This window comes from Phacochoerus africanus, chromosome 3 (genome assembly GCF_016906955.1).
Source record: "Phacochoerus africanus isolate WHEZ1 chromosome 3, ROS_Pafr_v1, whole genome shotgun sequence".
NCBI lineage: Eukaryota > Metazoa > Chordata > Mammalia > Artiodactyla > Suidae > Phacochoerus > Phacochoerus africanus.
Window position 1 is genome coordinate 43,526,383 of NC_062546.1, and position 18,589 is coordinate 43,544,971.

The following is an 18,589-nucleotide window of genomic DNA, read 5'->3' on the forward strand; positions in this document are numbered from 1 at the left end:
GAGTTGGGTCTTCCATTTCTGCCTCCCTGGGCCTTCACCTAGGAATGAATCCAGGAAGCACTGCCTTGTAAAGGAACACGGAAGAGGCCTTCAATCAGCCAGCTTGGGGGGAGTGGGCTACAAGGACAGAGGTCAGCTGACATAGTTGTAATCCTTACACTCCTGCCCCAGATTAGACCTGCAACAAGTAAGTAATCAGACCCACACTGCCCCTTGCCCTGATCAAATCATTCTCAATTTGGGAGGGTTTATTTTGCCAATATCCTTTTCTTCCTATTACATAACAAATACAATGTTCACAGTAGTTTTATAAAAACTAAATAAACCAAAAGAGGGGAGAAGGAGACACAAAATAGAACCTCTGGTAATGCCACCATCCCCAAATTATCATTTTTGGGAAAGAAAGACACAGAAGGTACATGATGTCCATCTTCAAATACGTGAAGGAGGAGTGTGTGGCAGAGACTTCCATTGTTTTGCTCATTATACCAGAATAAGAATCAGTAGAAGATCGATCATTTAAGAAGGAAGATTTCAAGTCAATAAAAAAGAAATTTTTCTAACTTATTAAAGCTGGTCAAAGAATTGAATGGGTTTGACCTCTACTTTAAAGAAGGAAGGACTCAACCAAAGATCCCTGACCATCTGTATTAGATTGAGTTTGAAATTGATGACCTCTAAAAACCCTTCCATTTCTAAGATTCTATGTTCTAATCACCAACATATTTTTAGTGGGATATAATTTATATACCACGAAATTCACCACTTTAAAGTATACGGTTCAATAAATTCTAGTCTAGTTCCGAATTGTGCAATCATCACCATTATCTAATTAACAGAATTTTTTTATTTTTCATTTTTTATGCTTTTGTTAGGGCCCCACCCACAGCATATGGAAGTTCCCAGGCTAGGAGTTGAATCAGAGCTACAGCTGCCAGCCTACACCACAGCCCCAGCAACACAGGGTCAGAGACACGACAGCAACCTACACCACAGCTCACAGCAAGGCCAGATCCTTAACCCACTGAGTGAGGCCAGGGATCGAACCTGCATCCTCATGGAACCTAGTCAGGTTTGTTAACCGCCAAGCCACAAAGGGAACTCCTGAGTTGTAATATTCTTTATACATTCTAGAAGATCACTAAGATATCTGACTTTCACTATATGTAAATAAATTTGAAACCTGGGAAAACTAGCTAATATTCTAGGGAAAAAAAATAGCAAAGTTGAAACAATTTGAGATATAAAAATCTAACAGGAACAACCAAGGAAGAAATTTTAAACATTTATAAAAATTTATTGGGGAGGAATGGGCTGGACATGCTGTAAAAATTGGGTTGTGATGATTGTTGTACAACTATAAATATAATAAAATTCACTGAGTTAAACAAACGAAAATAATACAGAGAACTCTACCCATTATTCTGTGATAACTTGTGGGAGAACAATCTGAAAGAGAATGGATGTGTGTACATGTATAACTGAATCATTCTGTTGTATAGAAGAAATTATCACAACATTGTAAATCAACTGTACTTCAATAAAACTTTTTAAAAATGAAAAAAATTATCTACATATCTCCCCTAAACCCCTCCCAACCCACCCTACTTGAAATCCCAAAAGGCACCAGGATTATCTGGTTTTAAGGGTGATTTTTTTCAAAAAAACACTTTTGAAAACAAAGAGTTTTTGTTTTCAAAAATAAAATATGTTCCAGAATCTTAAAAAAGAATTATTCCTATTTTTTCATGAAGAGAACATAAGACTGATACCAAATCTAGGAAAAAGAGCTTAAGGAAAAAAATTACACTACAAACTTCTTTATAAATAGTGATATAAAAACTCACAAATTATATATTAATAAATGCAATTCAGCAGTGTATTAAATGAACAAACTGTGACCTATGGGAATCACAATTCAATTATGAGAAGTCAATTAATAAACTTAAAAAGCAAATGGCTATTAAAAAAACATCAATATATACAAAAAAAGCAGCAAATAGAAACATTTTCCTTTTTTTTTTTTTAGGCCCATACCCATGGCATATGGAAGTTCCCAGGCCAGGGGTCCAAGTGGAGCTGCAGCAGCTGGCCTACATCACAACTACAGCAATGCTGGATCCGAGCCACTTCGGCAACCTCCGCTGCAGCTTGCGGCAATGCCAGATCCTTAACCCACTGAGTGAGGCCAGGGATCAAACCCACATCCTCACAGAGACTGTGTCAGGTTCTTAACCCACTGAGCTATAATAGAACTCCTCTATTTCTAAAAAAACTCCTTAGGATCTGTAAATTCAAAAACAGTACAATACCACCTCACATCCCCATATAGGCTAACATTAAAACATCTGCAACTATTAAAAAAAAATGTGTAAAAGATGGTGAGAAATAGAATTTTCATATACTCCTTATGGGAGTTTAAATTGGTCAAATCATTTTGAAGAACCATTTGGCTGTATCTAATAAAACTGAAAACCTACATACTATGACTGAGGAATTCTACTCCTGGGTATATTTTCTAGAGAAATTCTTACATAGATTTCTATACAGACATTCCCAATTATTTCCATTTCAAAGCTCTTTAAAATAGGCAGGAAAGTCTAAATTGCTTCAATAGGAGAGCAAATAATTAACATGTGGTATATTCACACATTAGAAAACTATACAACTGTTTAAATAATGTAATTCTCCCTATTCAGTCATATCATTAAAGCTCTGCATAAAATATTGAGAGGAAAAATGCAAGTTTCATATGATAACACACCTTGACTTATATACTATTCATAGAGACATACACATGTTTAGTGTACTAAATGGAGTGAAAAATATATGTGCTTGGTTCATATTTTTTTCTGGGTTTGGAACACGAGAAACAAACTACAGATGGAAAACAAAGAAAATCCCAGCTTTCTCTGTATGCTTTATTTCTTTCATTTAAATTAGGATGATGCAAAGGGAGAAAAATATTTCCAATCCTCAGATTGGATCAGTGGGTATATGAATGTGTGTTATCATACACTGCAAATTTGGGTAGTTGTTTTTTTTTAATTTATGATATTTCTTTTTTGGGAGGGATGTTTTTATATTTCTCAGAACCCCAAAAAATCCCTAAGTAAAAACACAAAGAAAGTTCCTTAATAACACAAAAGTCAACATCATTCTTAATGGTGAAATCCTAGTAGTATCTACATCAAAATTATTTTTTATTTTTATTTTTTTATTATTTATTTATTTGCTTTTTAGGGCCACACCCTTGGCATATGGAAGTTTCCAGGCTAGGGGTCAAATTAGAGCTATAGCCAGCAGGCCTACACCACAGACACAGCAACATGGGATCCGAGCCGCGTCTGTGACCTATACCACAGCTCATGGCAAATGCCAGATCCTTAATCTACTGAGTGAGGCCAGGGATCAAACCCACATACTCACGGATTCATTTCCACTGTGCCACAACGGGAACTCCAAAAATTATTTTTTAAAATAAGGACACATGACTATTAATAATATGGGTCTAGGGCTTAACTAATCAATTGACCAAAATACAAAAGTGAATATATAAATGAGTATATATGACTGTAAACATGTTGAGTATGTATGAGTGTGTGTGTGTGTGTGAAAATATGTATGTGAAAATATGTGTATATGTATATATGTGAGAGAAAAATTATGTGTCAGAGTGTATGCCAGTGAATGTATTAGTATATATGTAGTTGTATATAAATGTATGTCTATATATGTACCTGTGCTTAGTAGTTATACACACACATATACTTACTGTGGGAATGAATGTGTTTTGTGTATTGTGCATGTGTGGTATGTGTGTATGTACATATGAACACAAACACAATCAAATAGGTGGTGATACACAGCAGGGTGTTCCATATGTGTTGTTCTATCTTTTCAAGTAGATTTCATGCATATTAAGATCTGGGGCTTGGAGTTCCTGTCATGGCTCAACAGAAATGAATCTGATTAATATCGAGGAGGATGCAGGTTCGATCCCAGGCCTCACTCAGTGGGTGTTGCCATAACCTGTGGTGTAGGTTGGGGACATGGCTCAGATCCTGCTTTGCTGTGGCTCTGGCGTAGGCCAGCAGCTACAGCTCCAATTCGACCCCTAGCCTGGGAACCTCCACATGCCACAAGTTTGGCCCTAAAAGGACAAAAAAAAAAGAGATCTGGAGTTATGACTCCTATTTCCTTTGGACATCTCACATAGTGAATTCTCAACAATGCTTGCAGAATTGAATTTGGCACAGTACCCCTCAATTTCCAAGGAGCAGCAAGAATTCACCAGCCAAACTTTAGGGCTGTTTTTTGCTCAGTACAAGATATTTTGTTGTCAGAATAAAAAGTAGAAAATGAAGCCCTAGAGATGAATTTGTTTTAAAATTTATAGAGACAAGTTATTCCCTTTTCTAGATTCCATGGAAAATATCAGGTATAACAAGAGTCTATAATTACCTGTATATATTTCATAATTCCTCAAAAACCACTAAAATTAGTTAAGGAAAGACTGAGAAGCCACTATGCCTAGATGATCGGCTTTATCAGCCAGAAAAACAGAAAAGAATCCATCCAGTAGACCTCGCCTCCACTCTGGGGTGCACATTTACGTGCAGGTGGGGGAGCCCCTCCGTGGATATTTTATAGCAGGAGAGGGAGATGCCAGTGGTAGTGAAGGACGTGGCCTCCTGGTTCTGTGTTGGAAAGCTGTCAACCCACAGGTTCAGCTCCTAGGATAGGAGGGTGGGGTCTGCGGAGAAGCATCATAGCCCAGACCTGAGTGGACATGCTCAGCTATGCAGCCTATTGACAAGGAGACAAGACAACCACAGCTTTTGTTCTGCAGGTCAGCAAAGGCAGCCAGAGCAGGAGCGCCATCCAAAAGCAAGAGAGACCATTTCCTCACACAAAAAAGAGGCTGTTCTCTTATTTTCTTTTCCCCTGGAGACTGAGTCAGGCAGGAAAGCAACACCCTAAGGTCAGATCTAAGTTGAAGAGGTGAGAGCTCCATTTGGGTTCAATTCAGCAGGTTACAAGACACACATAGCCCAGATGGGCAATAAACCAGAAGATCCACAGCAGCAGAAGGAATGCTTTACTCCCAAAGAGCACTTGGAGCCCAAGAACAGTCTCCTGCTTTTCAGCTCAGACTCCCCACCCAGCAAACCAAGCTGTGTTCTTTCTGGGTGGCTGGTTTAAAGAATTGTACATTACAGTGGAAACTCCCATCCACTTCATTTACTGCCATTTATAATATTTTCCACTATTTGGAGATAATGAATTCATCCTTCTTTTTTCCTTTTTTTTTTTTTTTCGCCAAACATTATGCAGGCCACCACAAGAGCCAAATGTTCCAGAATCTTTCTCAAATGTGTTACCCTTCATTTTCTATGATAGCTTTAGTGGTTTCTTTGGAAAGGCCCCAATATCAACCAAATTAACAATGCTGAGAATAAACTCCACTGTCACTTTCATTCCCTTTGAACAGCAGGGGGGAAATGCCACCTTTAAGAGCCTTTCCAGTGTGCAGGCATTAAGGAGACAAGTTAATTAAAGTCACTCTTGGTAAAACAACCACCCACCACAAAAAATTTCCTCCCCAGCCCAGTCTTACTCTGTACCAATGTTTCAGATGATCTCCAATTTATCTGAAATTTATTTCACACAAAGGACTGAATCACGAATTTTGTCAATGAAATTACATCTCTGCAATTACCCAGCTGAGGGGCCTTTTGGAAGACTGTTAAGCAAGCTTCTTAGCAGGAGGTCAGAAAGAGAAAGGGAATATTTTAAGCTTCCTTTCTTGCACAGAGGCCTAAGAGTTTCCTCAACTTGGGAAGAGCCAGACATGCATGTACAGCATGTGTAGAAAGGAACTCATCACTTGGAAAGCTTAGGTTTTTGCCAAATACCAGCTCACAGCAAAGGAGGGGAGGCAAAGCCACAGTAGCATCTCTCATTTTTACACCATTTAGTCCACCATCAAAATTGAAGCAATAAATATGTCAACAATTTATTTCTCTTTCTTATGTCTGTCATTGTTTGCTTTGGCAACAGTCACTGCTATAAGGAAAAGAAGCATTGAACACAGCAGGAAAAGAAAAGAAGACATATTGAACTAGTAAAAAAGATGGAAGCCATAACTCCAACACCAAACTTCAACTGATGAAGGAAATTGGTACCCAAGTCAGGTGAGTGCTTCTGCTCCCAACCTGGATGCTGGGTAAGACTGAAGAGCCATCCTGAAGAAGGTGGCAGAAAAATCACCATTTCTACACCACTAAACAGAGATTTTACTGTAAGTTTTTCTACAAGGCAGAAAGGAAAAGGCATTATTATTTAGTCATTTGCTAAACTTGTTGGATCTCTAGGGGATGTGTTTTCAGCATCTATCATCAGCTGGCACTTCCTTGTTCCAAGAAGACATTTTTCTCACATTGCCTCCTTCTCTATTGAGGTTATGGACATCTATGTAAGTATCCTATGCTTCCTGCTCCAGGTAACGCAGAGTTCCCCAATTTATGTTGTTCAGTTCCTTCCAGGATATGTCTTCTTCCACCTTTTACTTTTAACCTTTCTGGGTCATTATACTGCAAATGTATCCTCTGTAAATAAGCATAGATGGACTTTATTTTTTCACGCTGTTGAACAAGCTCTGTCTTTTAATCTGTGGATAGTCCATTAACATTTAATGTAATTAACATGGTTGGCTTTAACACTACACTTTCGTTATTTGTTTTCTGCTTGTTCCACTTTTTTTGTTGGTTTTCCTTTGTTTCTGCTTTCCTGTCCTCATTTGGTTCAATGAATTATTTTTTTTTTATCTATTGTAATTAATTTTTAACTAGACTTTTGTTATTTTTATTAGTGGTTATTCTAAGGATTATAATATGCATTTCTAATGTATCACAGTATACCATGAATATTAGACATTACATCTAATATATGAATCTTACAACAGTATTCTTCCCTTAACTTCACTTTCATTATTATGCGATTGTTATCATGTATGTTGTAAATACCAGAATACATTGTTTATTTTTCCTGGAATAGCCAATGATTTTTTTTGGTCAATTATCATTTTTAAAAAAAGAAAATAGGCATTCTCTTGTGGCTTAGTGGGCTTAAGATCTGGCACTGTCACTGCAGTGGCTCAAGTGGCTGCTGGTGTGCGGGTTTGATCCCTAGCCCAAGAACTTCTATATGGCCTGGGTGCAGCCAAAAGAAATAAAAAAGAAAATAGAAAAAATAAATTGTATGACTATCCATGTATTTATTGTTTTTGGAGCTCTTCATTTTTTCCTGTAGAACACTGAACTACTGATTCCATTTGGTCCTTTAGAATTTTTCTTCCTTGAAAACAAGTCTAAGGCTTGGCATGACAGAAAGCTAATGAAAATTGATGCCTGGGTGAACAGCTAGGTCCAGCAGTGAAAAGCAGGGGTGTGCAACAGCCTTCTTGTGATCATGAATACATATACTGCACAAATGATTTGCAGCAAGAATTTTTAGGGTCTATTTTTACTGGAGGAGGAAAACTCAAGGGTGTTGGATTAAGCCTCAAAAGGCATTCAAGATAGAAATAATCTTCTTTGAAAGTTAGAACTAGGATCAAAAGGTTTAAGATGTAGAAGCTGAGTTATACTCAAAATAAGAAAAAAATATTATTCAACATGAAACAAAATGTGTTGAAAACCATTGATTCTCCATGACAGGGCTACTCAGGCTGCAGAGGAGGAGGTCAGCATGACACAGAAATTAAAAAGTGTGGGTTCTGGTATCTGACTTTCTGAGTTTGACTTCTGCCTCACTACTTACTGGCAATGTAAACTTGAGAAAGTTAATTAACTTCTCTGGCTTTGTTTCCTTATCTGTAAATTGGTAGTGATGATGATAATAATGGCCTCAGAAGGTTGTTGTAGAGGGAGCATCTAAAAAGCACTTGGGGAGTTCCCATCGTGGCTCAGTGGTTAACAAATCCGACTAGGAACCATGAGGTTGTGGGTTCCATCTCTGGCTTTGCTCAATGGGTTAAGGATCTGGTGTTGCCCTGAGCTGTGGTGTAGGTCACAGACGTGGCTTGGACCTGGTGTTGCTGTAGCTGTGATGTGGGCCGGAGGCTACAGCTCCGATTAGACCCCTACACTGGGAACCTCCATATGCCTCGGGACCAGCCCTAGAATAGGCAAAAAGACAATCAATCAATCAATCAATGTAAAAAGCACTTGGAATGCCGCTTGGTACATTCCCAGTATTCAATAAACATTAGCTATTACTATTATTGTTACTAGGTGACTCTTCGTGCTATTTCTAATATTGTAGTTTTTTTCTGTTCTCTCTTTTTTATTATGCTTGGGATCCAAAGCAAAAATAAGACAACTATTTTCATACTAAACTTTCCTTTCACTCATCAATACATACTTACAAAATACTGAATTTTTTGCTTAAATTCCTAGTCTGCAACACTAAAAGAAATCTCTTATTGCAATAATCTACCAAGACAGAACTATAGCACAAATATATCACATCACATTCCTAGGTCAATGACAAATCAAACACCACAGATAAAATCAGACTGACTCTTTGATGTGTGGTCTTGAAAAGTGGTCAGTCATGAAAGAAATACGACTTGGTCTCTAAGTGATCAGATAGCAAGAAACAAGAGAATCAACTTATGCTGCTGACCTATATCATCCACTAAATACCCATAGGAAATCTAAGGTTCTAAACCATCTTCATAATAGGATCCGGTGACATCATTTTACAGGTTTCATAACTGCTATTTGGAGATGTTTAAATCACTCATCCAACCTCACTCAGATATGTCTCCCACAGCCATGATCTGTCCACCACAGAAAATGCTACTTCATGTTCATGGGCCACAGGAGAGAAGGAACACTTAGAATATGTTAGGATGGGAGTTACCATTGTGGCTCAGTGGTAATGAAACTGACTAGTATCCATGAGGATAAGGGTTTGATCCCTGCCTGTGCTCAGTGGGTGAAAGGATCCAGCATTGCCATGAGCTGCAGTGTAAGTCACAGACATGGCCCTGATACCATGTTGCTGTAGCTGTGGTACAGGCTGGCAGCTGCAGCTCTAATTCAACCCCTAGCCTGGGAACTTCCTTATGCCTTAAGTGTGGCCCTAACAATAACAAAAAAAAAAAAAAAAGAATATGTTAGGACCTGGAGAACTAGACAGAAGTCTGAATAGACTCCGTTAAAGGAGAATAGAATACGTGGAGGTCAGGAATGCAGGCAGCCCAAAAAAGGAGTTGAGGAGAGAAATCAGGAATAGGTTATTCTTGGTGTTTCTCCCCAAAAAATAGATACAGGGTCCAGGGCTGATTTCAGTTGGTTGATTTGGAAATAAAACTACACCAGTGAGAGAGGCAGAAAGCCAAACAGGGAAGGGAACACAGCCAATAAAGTCTGTGTGATAAGCAAGATACTACTGTGGGCAACTGGAGTTTAAACTCCTGAGGAACCCCTGGAGTCAGTATAGAACCACAGATGTCAGAGTTACCCTGCCCAGAGGGTGAGGGAGATTGGGTGTTTATATCAATTCACCTTATTTCTTCCGTCTGTCAGTGGTTGATGACTGTTCCTGGTGGTGTTCATTCTACGGCATTCTAACCTGCCATATACATGAGCAGAGTGGCCTTTGATGGTAGGAGAAATTTCTCAAATGAAAAAAAAGGCAGTGTTGGCAGCTGCAAACTAGACTAGCACACATTGAAATGGTAAAGGCCAAAGTCAAGATTTCAGCTTGATAAACATCAGAAATGATGGTAGGTGGATGGCTCAAAATTTTGCAAGCAGCTAAGGATAAGAAACCAGAAATCACTGAATTGGGTTTATAGAAACTATACATATTATCTAGATCAGCACCTTTATATTTGTATTAAGGACACCAAAGGCCTAGAAGAAAATACCCCTTGGATGCCCAGTGGACTAACAGCAAATCATATTCTAATTTCATGCCCTTGACCTCCAGTATTCTTACCTATTGCACCATGTGGAGAATTGTGATGTACTTTATTCCAAAATAGATCTTACCCAGGCAACAGTCTCTTTTAAAACACCAGGGAAGGCAAAGAAATCAATTTGAGGAAATAGAGCGGGTCTGGGTTTGCAAATTCATGTAAGTGGCAAGGAGGAAAATCGAGAAATTAAAAAGTTACAATAGGACCCTTACAGACTTTTGATAAGAATCCAAGATGGTGCCGCCACTTTGGAAAACAATTTGGCTTGTTGGTTGGTTTGGGTTCCAATATTCCAATAGGGAGACAGAATATTAAAACATACTCTTTACCATACAATCCAGCAATTCCACAAGTATCCAAGTGAAATGAAAACCTACATTCACATCAGAATCTATATGCCAATATTTATAGTGGCTTTTTCATAACTATCAAAAACTGGAAACAAATTGCCAAATATCCCTCAACCATGGGATAAACAAAGTGCTGTACATCCATACAATGGAGTCCTACTCAGAAACAAGAAGGAACAAATTAGGATTCGCACAAGAGCGTGGGTGAGACTCAGAGGCATCATGCTAACTAAAAGAAGCCAGACTCCAAAGGCCATACTGTATGATTCCATTTATACGACATTCTAGAAAAGACACGACTTGTGGGGAAAGATGAACTACCAAGCAGCAGCATAAGGGAATTCTGCAGGTGATGGATATATCGTGATTGTGCTGGCAGTTACATGACTATGTACCTCTGTCAAATTCACAGAATTACACCTCAAAAAGAATTTGCTGTATGTATTTTTTAAGTCAACAACTTGTAAAGGCCATCGTAGGTTCTGACAGCGGCAAGGAACCTGAGTCAAAGTTGAAAACCAAACTCAAGAGTCCTGGGACTGAAAATTCCACCCTCTTGTGCTTCAGCCATTGGCAGCCACATCTTGGGCCCTTGGTAACTGAGACGGTGCATGATTAAAGCAAAAATATGTGCAGACTAACAGATTATTTGAACCTCCATGAGACTACACCTCCAACTCTAGGACAGAGCCAAATCATGTGGATTGATTGCAGTCCAGTACCACAAAAATGACAATCATTCAATGAGATAAATAGCAAAATTTTTAAAAGCAGAATATCAGATTTTTTAAAGGATGGAAACATAACATCCGCCCTGGAGACTAGGAGTCACATGGATTAAAAAACCGTCTTTGATTGTACATGAAGCATTTGGAGCAGAGGAAGAAACACAGACCGTGGAACTGGACAAAATTGGGTGATACCTCCCTGGCTCATCACATGACTATGGCAGATCAAATCTGGAATGTCAGTTTTACCCTTCCCTGAACCATGTTCTTTGCTATGTAACTTCATAATTCTCCTCCTTGAACTGTGGCCATTGGGTACTTCCCCAGCCCTTAACTTTGGGCTTAAGGAGGAGACATGATTTGGCCAATGGAATGTGAATGGAATGACAACATGATAGTTCTGAGGACTCACCTTAGGAACTCATGTGCTGTTGCCATCTCCATGAAAAGATTCTCTTGTGCCCCTAGATGAATTCACATCACACGGGCCATTCCAGTTAATCTCCTGACCTATAAGCAAGAATAAATGAAGCTTGTTTTAAGTCACTGAGTTTGGAGGGCGGTTTGTTATGCAGCATTACCATGGCAATAGCTAACTGAGACATGACCTCAGTGAGTACCCTTATATCCCATGTATCCATTTATTCATTCAAAATAAATACCTATGGAACACATACAATGTGCTAAGGACTAGAGCAGGTGCTGAACACCCTGCAGAGCAATGAGCCTAACTGTCCTTTCTGATTGTAACCCAACGCTCACTGCCACATGGGTCCACATAAGACCATTAATGCACATATTTTTCTAGCTTTAAAACTCCCCCTGCTTAAACAAGAAGTTCAGCACAGAAGCTGACTCCTATCAGGCTCTAAATTAGTTTGGGCTGTATGCTCTGCCATGTCTCACTCCACACTCCGCCCTTTGTTCCCACTGCCTTTCCTGTCTCTAACTTGGCTTTACTGAGCAGTGCTTAATTGTGGGGATCCCAAAGCACTGTAGGTATATAGAATTTAGTTGTTCTGGGCACTAGACATATGTGGCCAGTTCGTTAAAATTCAGTTCCTCAGTCACATTAGTCTCATTTCAAATGCTCAATGACCCCATGTGGCCAGTGAGTAGTGTCTTGGATGGAATACATATAGAACATTATCATCATCACAGGAAGTTCTTTCTACTGGACAAAACTGACTAGATTTCTAGTTTGCAAATATTGCCTTTTTTCTTCCCATGGCTCATACAAGCTATCCGAGTATCATATACCAGCCTCAGTACTAAACCCAGAATTAGCATCAATGCAGACTCTAGTGCAGACTCTGCTCCCATTATGCTATTTCCTTCAATGGGGATGAATTCTCAGTGGGGTCTCCAGAGTCCCTCCCTGAAGCTTGGCTTCCGTCATAACCCTCCGCCCTGCCACGCCCATTCCAATACAAGTTATTTTCCTCCTACAGGAAATTTCTAGAATCTCATGAAAATCAATCAATACATATAATAATCTAGAGAAAGAGATGCCGCCAACTTCTCCTGTAGCCACACCTCAGATCCAGACAGGCAGGACAACTTCACTCACATGGCAATTGAAATGGAAATTATAATGTTCGGATGTTGAAGTGACGAATAAATCCAGTAATACATAGAGCATGTTCAGGGTAGGACCATAAGCATATACCAAGATCCCGCAAGTCCTCTCAATTGCATTAGAATTGGTCATAATTTCCTGATGCTAGAGAGTGGCAGATTCATTATCGTTTCCAATTCATACCCATCTCGGTAAGTTCATAGGTGAATGGAAATTTTAGTGCAATCAAAACTCTCAGCTAGGACCCACAATTACTTCTCTTCAACAGCACCAAGATCTTATCCTTTTGCCGCTGGAGTGGTAGAAGGAAGAGAAGTTCCTGTGTGGAGGGTCCTAAGAACAACTGGATGGACAATGAATGGCTCCAGGTGGCTAAGATGGAACCTCCACTCCTTCCCTTTCATGGAAGCTGCTTTTAGGAACATAACAACATGGCCATGAAAAAAAAAATCTCAACATCTCAACCTCTATATTGATCTTTCTTCTTTAATTGGGAGGGGGGTCCCTAAAATTTTTTTTTTAATAAAAGGAGGCCTAATTGGGGAGAATAAGGCCTGCCTTGAAGGAAGAACATTGAACCAAGAACAAAGCTGTAGAAGAGTTTCTTTTGTGTTTTCTTCTAAGCTTATTGGAATTTTTGGTCTTGGATGGACAGATCAGCACAGCACATTGCTACCAAGTTTCCAACCCCAAAATATTTTTCTTAATTTTAAATCTTTGAAAAAGAAATGCTACATTTGCTTCATGAATTTTTACTATTGAACACGATGGAAAGAGAATACTAGCTCCTGCCTCATATCCCCCAAAAGAAGTTGGGCCAATGGAAAAAGCTGAGATTTAGCTTTTTTTTCAACCCATCTATTGAGATTTTCAGAGTATACCACTCAGAAAATATCCCTATTTGTAAAGAACTTTATCCCTGTACTTATGGCTTTGATGACTAGATTTGAAAAAAAAAAAAAAAAACACTTATAATTCTAGAGTAAGCAAATCCTCAGTCCTTTCAAGATTCCAGGACCTAAGTACCTCCAGACACTACTTCCTCTTAGAAGAACTGGAAGAATAAATTTGTGTCTGCTATGCTTTGAAAACACTGATCACCAGAACAAACTCAAATAGGCCTTTTAAACTCCAATACGTCTCATTATCAGGCATCAAATTTTCCCGCCAAGAGAACTAAACTCTTGCTTACTCAGTTTTCTTCTAATTTTACAATGTCTCCATTTGATTTTGCACATGTGGCACGTTCTTTTCTTTTTTTTTTTTTTTCCACTCCCTATACTGTGTCTTCATTTGCTTTCCTCTTTCTCTAATACACAAGATCCCCTGGTCTTTCCTGTCTCAGTAAATAGCTAAACATCTGCCCAGAGGCTCAAAACATAAATGTAGGACTCACCCTTGTTTTCTCCCTTTCTCTCATGGCCAGAATCCAATCTGTCAACATGGTCTACTAAGTTTGCCTCCAAAACACTTTCTGAATTTGTTTACATCTGTTTCCTCTGCTCCACTACCTTGTTCTAAAACATTATCTTTGCAACGATCTACTAATTGGACCCTCTGCTCCCACTTTTGTTCTTCTACCATCCATTCTTCACAAACCAGTTGGAATGATTATTTTAAATACCCATAAATTCATTTCACGCCCCTGTAAAAACTCATCCTGGCTTCCCTGGAGACTTACAATGCAATCTAAATTTCTTAGAACATCTTACTGTGGCTCTGAAGGGTCTAGCCTGTACCAACCTTCCAACCTTATCTTCTGGGCTCATTTCCTATCACTGTCCTCTTGTGCTCTACACTCCAGTACACTGGTTTTTCCTCTGCAAGTGGAATTTGCCCACTTTCTTCTTGCCTTAGCACATTTGCATTAGCTGTCCTCTCTACCTGAAACTATATCCCTCCACTCAGAACAACCAGGTCATTCTTGCCCTTCAAGTCCATGTCATTTTGGAGAGGACTTCCTGACCACTCAGTCTAAGGTAGTTCTCCAATCATTTTGGAGTCCATTCCTGCAACAAAAAACTTTAATACTACTTATCACTGGCTAATATTTGCTAGTTTACCTCTTTGGTTATTGTCTTCTCCTCTCAAGAGAAAGGTAGCTCCATTAGAGCAGGGATCTTGTGTTTTATTTGCAACTCTACCCCTAATACTTAGGACTGCGACTAGCACACAGTAGATGCAAGAGAAATATTTTTGAATGAAAAAAAAATGAATAACCCTCCCAGAATATTTTATTCTTCTTCTAATCTCAAGCATATTTGAGAAGCTATTCTTCACCTCAACCAGAGAAATGACGTCACTCACTTTAAACCAGATAGGAGGAGAAATGACGTCAACATTGATTTTTGTGTGTTCTTTGTGCCTGGTAATGTGCTTAATCCTCTGAATGGATTATATCATTATAAATATTCTAAATATCCCCTTTGAATGGGCACTAGCATCTACATTTTAAAAATAAAAGGCAGCTGTATAGCACAGGAAACTATATCCAGTCACTTGCGATGGAACATGATGGAGGATTATGTGAGAAAAAGAATATATATATATGAATGACTGGGTCACTTTGCTGTACAGTAGAAATTGACAGAACACTATAAGTCAACTATAATGGAAAAAATAAAAATCATAACATAAAATAAATAAATAAAAAGAAAAAGCTGAGAGCGACCATACTAAGAGCTGGTCCTGTCTAGATCCAATAGTGACCTGGCTACTGTGAATAACAGCTGCTGATGCTCGGGGCTACCCTCTTCCCTTGAGAGAAGCACCTCGGGGGGAGACTACACCCCTCCATGGCAGCCCCTAGACAAAAACTGACAGACACAAAGGTACAAAAGGTAGCCCCCTTGGGACCAAGTCTCTGGTACCATTTACATTTCAGAGTTCCCCATGGGATCAGGCTGAGACCAGATTCTGGTTAAGCTGGATTCTACATTCAGTATCTTCCCGTTCCCTCATCCTATTTCAGAGTTCTCCTGGGAGTGTTCCCTTAATAAATCATTTGCACAAAAATCTCCATCTGAGGCTCTGCCTCTAAGGAATTTGACCTAAGACACTTAGTGAGAAAAAAATCATGTACTCAGGTCAAAGAGTTAATAAGTGGTACAGTCAGAATCCACCCACGGGTCTGCAGGACCCCCGTGCCCTCAACACCGCAGTGCACTGATTCCTTTCGAAGTTCAACTTCGTGCCTTCAGGGAAGACTGACATAGGCCTTTCTGGTATGACAATTTCTGAAATAAGCCCAAAGGCAAAAAAAAAAAAGAAGGAGCCTGCAGCAGGGGTGAGTGGCCCTTCTATTCCCAAGATTCCTGTCACTGATATGCATAAGAGGAAAATAAAATGCATAAAGGAAAAGAGACAATGGTGATTAAGGACTGGCTCTGTGTCTTCCTTATATCCAAGAATCCAGGTGTCCATTCTGTGACTTTGAACGCCTTACCTGAACTCTCCACCTCAGTTTCCTCATCTATAAAATGGATGGATAATGGCTATGACGAAAAGCCATGTTGTTAACATCTGATAGGTAGCACATGCTCAATAAATGAAGTTAATATTCTCCAAAACCATAAGTGTTGCTACCCAACTCCAAGCCTTTCCTGAGATTTAAGTCCTAGGGCTCCAAACAGGTTCTCCACATCTCCCACTCTTCATCTTCTTTTCATGAAGCCTGGTTCTTGACACATATGATAAGCTGGTTTAATCAGTTAAATAAAGGCCGGGGTCTGCAAAGGGCTGGACATTGAGGGGAAATCACCTCTATGGCCTTGGCCCAAGGCATCTAGCTCCACATAAGCATGCTACAGGGAAACAGTGCTGGTATCCACCTCTACTAATGAATGAGAATTAAGATAATTACACCCATAATTTACTTGGAGTTTAGGGTTAGTAGATGCAAACTACAACATTTAGAATGGATAAGCAATGAGATCCTATTGTACAGCACAGGAAACTATTTCCAATCTCTTGGAATAGACCATGATGGAAGATAATATAAGAAAAAGAATGTATATATGACTGTACAGCAGAAATTGGTACAATATTGTAATTAACTACACTTTCATTTAAAAAAAAGTTTTAAAAAAGATAACTATGCATGGTTGCAGCAACATGGAAGGACCTAGAGATTATCATACGAAGTGAAGTCAGACAGAGAAAGATAAATATCCTATGATATCACTTACATGTGCAATATTTTAAAAAATGATACAAATGAACTTATCTATAAAACAGAAACAGACTCACATACATAGAAAATAAACTTACACTTACCAAAGGGGAAAGTGAAGAAGGGATATAGTAGGAGTGTGGGATTAAAAGATACACACTACTATACATGAAATAGATAAATAACAAGGTCCTAAGGTATAGCACAGGGAACTATAACTGTATCTTGTAATGACCTATAATGGAAAAGAATCTTAAACATCATATACATACACATATATGTGTGTGTATGTGTATATATATATACACATATATATGAATCACTTTGCTATAATTTGAAACACAACATTGTAAATTGACTAGACTTCAATTAATAAAAGGATATTTATGCATGGCCCGAATGTACAGAAAGCTACCCAAGTGTCTCCTTGGCATATTTTCTCCCCTTGGACATAAGAAAAGGAATCGAACATTCCTCAAACTCACTTGATGCCTCTTAAATGCCTACCTGAGCCACAGAAAAATAACCTTCATTATCATAGTTAATATTCTCAATGTCAAATGTTTTAAAATCATTATTCTGTTTAATCCTTACTATAGCCCTTTTCAAAAATACTCCTGGCCCTTTCCAGGAAAAACAGAGGCTTAGAGAAGTGGACCTCAAATTTTGGCATGCACCAGAATCACCTGCAGGGCTTTTCAAAATCTAGATTGCTGTGCCCCATCGCCACATTCTCTGATTCAGTAAGTTTGGAGGAATGGCCCAAGAATGTATATGGACCACACTTTGAGAACTACTGGCTTAGAAGAACTACAAAACATTTCTGAGACACCAACCCTTCAAAGAGTCTATGTACATTCTGAAGCCTCTGCTGTTAACTATGGAAGGGTCATAACCAGGGATATGCTGAACCTGACGGCTCCTGGGTCACCAGAGCCAACTGTCATTGTGTCCTCCTGACTCCACATTCAGAGATGTCACATGGTAACTTGAAATCAGCTATGGTAAGAGAACTTACACCATGGAAACTGGCAAACACAACAAACCAGGGATTGGTTTTTTCCAGTATACCACTGGCCAAGATGATGCCCACAGAGTTCTCTGCTCACTCTCCATCCTCTTAGAAAGAATTAATCAGTAACCAAAGACCACAATCAATATAGTCATACAAGTTTTTAACACCCCATTCTCAAGTAAGTCCATTTCTTTTCCTCAGATTTTCTTTAAAAAGTAATCAATTTCAACATAAAAATGACTCCCCTGGAAATTACAGTAGTCTCACCCTAACCCCACTGTATCTACAGTGGGAGTGGAAAGCCTCTATATGAAGTCATTTCATGCAAACTTTGCCTTCATTTATATTTCTAACAAATATTTTTGAGCCCTTATGCTCTGCCAGGTACCAGGTTAGGCAAAGGGGAGAAGAGAGTGAGTGGTAGGTTGTGGCCTATGAAGTAAATGGTTTCTCACATGGACCTGAGGAAGAATAATTCCAGATTTTTAGATGGAAGAAAATCTAAAAGAAACCTTGATCTGAGAATTCTGATTAGAGCTCAGATTTTTAATGGGTAATACACTCATAGTGGTATAAAATTCTAAAAGTACAAAAGGATACACAGTAAAAATACATGTCTTGCCTCATCTTTGTCTTCCAAGCACCCGGTTCCCCCTTCTGAAAGAAAAATGTTATTTTCGCTTTGTGTGTGTGTATTCAAAGATATTTTATGCACATACAAACACATTTTTTCTTTTTTATATTGATAGTAA